The following is a 6,057-nucleotide window of genomic DNA, read 5'->3' as shown; positions in this document are numbered from 1 at the left end:
AAAAGCAATTCTAACACAGACGCATACTGGGATAAGGTCTCTACTTAAAAGGCTTGTTGAAAGACTAAGGTCTTTCATTTCTTCCAAAAGAGCATGCTGCCTGCATTAAAGAAACTTGCATGGTGTCTTAACTGTATTCAATTGTTCAAAATGCCATAAGGATGCGATTTCATTTATGCAGCCACGAGAGTGACTCTATACTATAGCCAGCGTGGACTTTCCGCAATGTTAAATTGAAAATACCGCCCATGCCATTCTGATGCTTCCCATAAGCTCATTTCAAAACAAAACCTTACAAAACTTATAGTCCTGAACTCAGAAACGCTTGCTTAACAACCCTCTAAATTTTCATGGCAATACACAAAACAGAGAGAATAGAGAGTTCAAAGTCTAAAAAGAGGGGGAAAAACATCCAGACCCCTGTTGGACTTTTTTCTGTCAGAGTTCTCATAATCTGTTGAAATTCATTAAAAATCAGCCATGTTCACAGAGTACCTGTAATCCTATTACTGACCTTGCCCCATACTCTGACCTTCATCTTCTGCAGTTTAAGTTAAAAAAAATGCCTGGCTGATTTTTAATAAATTTTGCATTGAACTGAATCATAATGTTGAGCATGCTCAGTAAAGAACCAACTGTCAGTATTCTAAAAGCCAGACTCATAGCTGCTTGGCTTGGCTAATCAGGGGGCCACACCCACACCAGGCTTTGATTTCACGTGAGACAGTCATGGCTTCCCCCAAAGAATCCTGGGAAGTGTAGTTTGTGAAGGGTGCTGAGGGGAGACTCCTATTCCACTGACAGAGCTCGTGTCCAGACTGGTTTAACAGTCAGCCACTCTGATTGAAGGTCTGTGAGGGGAATATGGCGTCTCCTAGCTACTCTCAGCGCCCTTCACTAACTACACTTCCCAGAATAAAGGCCTGGTGTGGATGTGGCCAGCTTTGGTTTAAATTTGGGTGGGAGGTTACATGTGCCTGCTGTAGAATAAAAAGGTGGGGAAAACGCTGAAAAGCAATGCTACTGTTCAGAATGTTTTCCTTTTGGAAAGGAAAGGGGCTTCCCCTCTGCCCAGTGCCCACCCACCCAATCTCCTTCCCTCCCCCGGGTCAATATTGGACTACGACCTGGGAGACCAGGGTTCAAATCCCCACACAGCCATGAAACTCACTGGGTGACCTTAGGCCAGTCACAGCATCTCAGCCTCTGAATACCATTTACTATGAAAACCCTATTCATAGGGTTGCCATAAGTCGGGATCGACTTGAAGGCAGTCCATTTCCATTTTCAAACATGATTGCACAGAAATAAATCCTATTGAACTCAAAGTGTGCAAATGATCAAACTCACCCTCCTTTCTCCCTATCCCCTCCCCCTTGCCTCCCCCTTCCTTTCCTCCTCCGTCCCCCTCCCCTTCCTCCTTCATCCCCCTCCCCTTCCTCCTTCATCCCCCTCCCCTTCCTCCTTCATCCCCCTCCCCTTCCTCCTTCCCATGGTCAGTTTTACCCATCTTAAGCATGATTGCATGGGAGTAAATACCATTGAACTCTATATGCATGCAAATGATCAAACCTGCCCTCCCTTCCCCCTCCCCCTGAATCCATTCCTTCCCCTTCCTCCTCCCTCTTCTCCTCCCCCATGGTCAGTTTTACCTATCCTAACCAAGATTGCATAGGAGTAAATCCAATTGAACTCAATAAGCATGCAAATGATCAGACCTGCCTTTCCCCTCCTTCCTGTCTCCTCTCCCTTCCTCCTCCCCTCTTCCTTCTTCCTTCTTCCTACTCCACTCCAGCCCGCCCTTCCTCCCTCCCCGCGGTCTGTTTTACCCATCCTAAGCATGATTGCATGGAAGTAAACCACACTGAACTCCATAAACATGCAAATGATCAAACCTGTCCTTCTCCTCCCCTCCCCCTCCTCCCCTCTGCCCTTCCTCCCCTCCCTCCTCCTCCTCCCCTCCCCTCCCCATGGTCAGTTTCATCTATCCTAAGCATGATTGTAGGGGAGTACATCCCACTGAACTCAATAAGCATGCAAATGATCAATCCATTCTTAGCAAACTTGCACAGGATTCCATTTATTATCTCCTGGATTAAAAAGCAGAGAAATTCACTAATGGGCAAACTGACTGTGCCCACCTTGCCTTAAATGAAGTGGTTTAAACACAGCAGGCTGAAAACACGCATCCTCTTTTTTCCAACAGCTAGAGTCATTGCTGAAGTAGCAACGTATTGTAATCAGTCTGATTTTACATCAAACTGCAGTTTCAGATTCAGTTGTTAATGCACCCAAAAGAGAAATAGAACATAACCTCCAGTTTGAAACACAAAAGCCTGTCTTCAACATCATATGACATTGGCCAATAAAAAGGCTTTGAAATTAATAAAAATAAATTTGATACAGATTTCTACGATGAATAATGAGGGAAATAAAATTTTCTAGATTAGATTCTCTGTAGAAACAATAGTAACACAGGAGAGAAGCAAAGTAAGAACACCAACAAACATACAAAAATATAATTCTCCATCTTTGGAGATGGCAGGTGTTGCCACCACTCACCATATGCTCAGAGGCACGTTACCAAATTCTTCCAAGCTACACAGGAAGTGGATTGAACTGTGAAAGACCAACCCAAATTGTCTTTGCATTTTGACAAATTTGTAGGCCAGTACAGTATCTCAGAGAGGAGGTCACGATAGCTGCAGAATTCCCCTGCTTTTTAAAGTTTGAAAGAAATATCTGTGCTATAGGTATGTTCTTAAACCACAATGTTTTTTGCCTATTAGTGAATATTACTTCAGGTGTGGGAATTCAAAGCAATTATATGTGCAAGACATATTTTAGCCAGGCATATTCTTCAAAAAGCTGCAAATTTGGAACAGAAGTCTGCAAATTCTTCTATCACTGGAGAGGAAGGTCAGATTACATCTCTCTTTGTTAATTTGTAACACCCCAAAGTAATTACATACATACATACATTTTTATTTATGGTCATTGACCAATCATACACATACATGTTTTTTTAATCCCCAAAGTAATTGGTTCTCCTGTATGACTAATGAGAGAACAAAGTACTTAATGCTTTGTCTTCACCTGATTGACACTAGAAGTTTCCGCTGCAGTCTTAATCTTGAAAAGCAGCTGTCATCTGAGAGGTATAAATAGGTTCTGAGCACAGACCTGTGATTTACCTGAGTATTGACAAGGTCTCTAACTGTGTCTTGCTATTTTCAGTGCCTGCTAAGTTGCTTCTTAACCCTTTGTTTCTTAGTAATTGAGATCCAGGAAGATGAGTTTGTCACCATAAATAGAGCTGTTCCCATCCCCATGGTATCCAGGCCAATTAATTTTTTTCCGGGGTCATATTAAGGCTAAAGAAACACTCCAGTGCTTGTCCTTCCAGCAGAAGCATCAAGGAATGGACAAGGACTTTCTAGGGTACCTGTCAGAGGCCCTGATTTTGCAAAAGACTATCTCTTGCAAGGTTGTATATACTAGGAGAAGCATTTAGATTTCTCAAGAATATGTCCTGAGATGTTTATGTATGCTAGCCTGGAACCATTTTTTAAAAAATTGTTGGCTAGATCAGTTGTGGTGTCATGGTTAGAATTTTGGACTAAGACTGTGGAAACCCACACTCAGTTTCCCAGTCAGTGAGGAAACTTAGATGTTTTAGGCTGAATAGAATGATAGTAATTAATTACTAAAGACAGGAGGGTCCACCCCACTTTTGGCTTTCCCTTTCTACCAGCAGTATACAGTTCCTGATCACTATCCCCTGAAGAAATGTGGCCCTTGCCCCACAAAAGGTTGTCCACTTAATGTATGAGCAACAGAACAGTATCATATAAAATGATCCAGGAACTGAGTGGAATATAATTTTCATTTTCAGCAATTTAACTCTCACACAACTATCGATACACTAACTAATAGGAACTAAATACTACCACCAGATTCCTAGACTCAGACACTAACGCAGACATCAACACAAACCAATGTTCTACTAGGTTGTAATTTTCTTCTCTTTATAGAACGTGGTTTGTGCCCTAAGGACAGCTGGTGGAGATCGGACATTGCGTTTCTTGGCTGGGATTTATTTTTAAAGGCACAGGCAGGATCATAGAATCATAGAATAGTACAGTTGGAAGGGGCCTATAAGGCCATCAAGTCCAACCCCCTGCTCAGTGCACGAATCTGGCTTAAAGCACACGTGACAGGTGGCTATCCAGCTACCTCTTGAATGCCTCCAGTGTTGGAGAGCCCACCACCTCCCGAGATCATTGGTTCCACTGTAGTACAGTTAGGAAGCTTTTCCTGATGTTCATTTGAAACCTGGCTTCCTGTAACTTGAGCCCATTATTCAGGGTCCTGCATTCTGGGACGATCCAGAAGAGATCCTGGCCCTCCTCTGTGTGACAACTTTTCAAGTACTTGAAGAGTGCTATCATATCTCCTCTCAGTATTCTTTTCTCATACCCAGTTCCTTCAGTCTCTCCTCACAGGGTTTTTTCCCCAGTCCCCTGATCATCCCTGTTGCCCTTCTCTGAACCCGTTCCAGTTTGTCTGCGTCGTTCTTAACGTGCCGAGTCCAGAAGTGGACACAGTAGTCAATATGAGGCCTAACCAGTGCCAAATAGAGGGGAACTAGTATTTCACACAATTTGGAAACTATTATTCTGTTAATGCTGCTCAAAATAGCATTTGCCTTTTTTATTACCATATTGCACTGTTGGCTCAAATTCAGCTTGTGATCAACAACAATTCCAAGATCCATCTTGCATGTAGTATTGCTGGGCCAATTATCCCCCATCTTATAACTGTGCATTTGGTTTATTTTTCCTAGGTGTAGAACTTTGTGCTGTTCAATTTCATTCTGTTGTTTTAAGCCCAATGCTCCAGCCTATCAAGATCACTTTGAATTTGTTTCTCTTCTCCAGGGTATTAGCTGCAAAATCAGCCCACTGCAAAATCAGATTATGCCCTTGTTATTTATGTCCTGCCCTTCCCTCCTCAAGGAGCCCAAGGTGGCAAACATGTCAATAGCATAATACAAGTAAAACTTCTAAAGAAGTAAAAACGTCTAAAAATAACTTATTTAACAACCTTAACACTTCTAAAAACAATAATCTCCAACTCTCACATCTTTTACCACCAGCTGCACCATAACATTAAAAGATCCAGTGCTTCCTAGTAGACCTCCGTTATCGATCCATGCTTTGCCCAATGGCGATGCTGCAAAGCTGTGCATCTGTGATTTTTATGGAACAATCCAAGGGCATGGATATGATATGCAATTTAATTATTTTGGTGGTAACCTCTGTGTAAATCCAAAGAAACTATGTCCCAGATTCATGTTTCTACACCATGATGAAGTATAATATCCATGGTGCAATCTGTGGATGCAGACACTGTCTCTGATTTGACAGTGGTTTTGTGCTCTCCTCTGCAATGCCAGAGGATCCATGTCTCAGTTTGGTGTTTTGCACTGCAGTGGGGCTTTAAGACCCAGATTCATGACTTTTAAATTGTAGTGAAGGGCACAGATGAGATGTGTAATTTTACTGTGGTTTGGGATGGAGCTAATATAAAAATCCAGAGGATCCATGTTTTTGCACTATGTTGCTACAGCAGATCTGTAATTTTTATAATGCAGTCCATGGATATGGATATGCTGTGAGTTGACTGTGATTTTTGCGAGGTCCCATGTAAAAATCCAGAGGATCTTTACCTCCAATTTGTATTTTGGCATCATAGTGTTGCCGTGAAGCACTGTGACTTCATAAAAGTCATCTGTGCCTGAATGTAATCTGTGATTTGACTGTGGCTTTGGGAGATCGCATGTAAAAATCTAGAAGATCCATATACATCAGATACATTTTTTGTGCCATGCTGGAAGCATGAAGTCCCAGCTCTATAACCGTTAAAACACAATCTGCATGTACACAGAAGCATCTTCTCCCGCCCCTCAACACAGATGCTGAGGTGTAGAGAAGGGGTAGGAGGCAAAAGGAGCAGTAAGACTGTTTTGCTCTCCTGGTCAACGGCTGCTTCCAG

The sequence above is a fragment of the Rhineura floridana genome, chromosome 11 (genome assembly GCF_030035675.1).
Source record: "Rhineura floridana isolate rRhiFlo1 chromosome 11, rRhiFlo1.hap2, whole genome shotgun sequence".
NCBI classification, from domain to species: Eukaryota; Metazoa; Chordata; class Lepidosauria; order Squamata; family Rhineuridae; genus Rhineura; species Rhineura floridana.
This window is presented reverse-complemented; position numbering follows the sequence as displayed.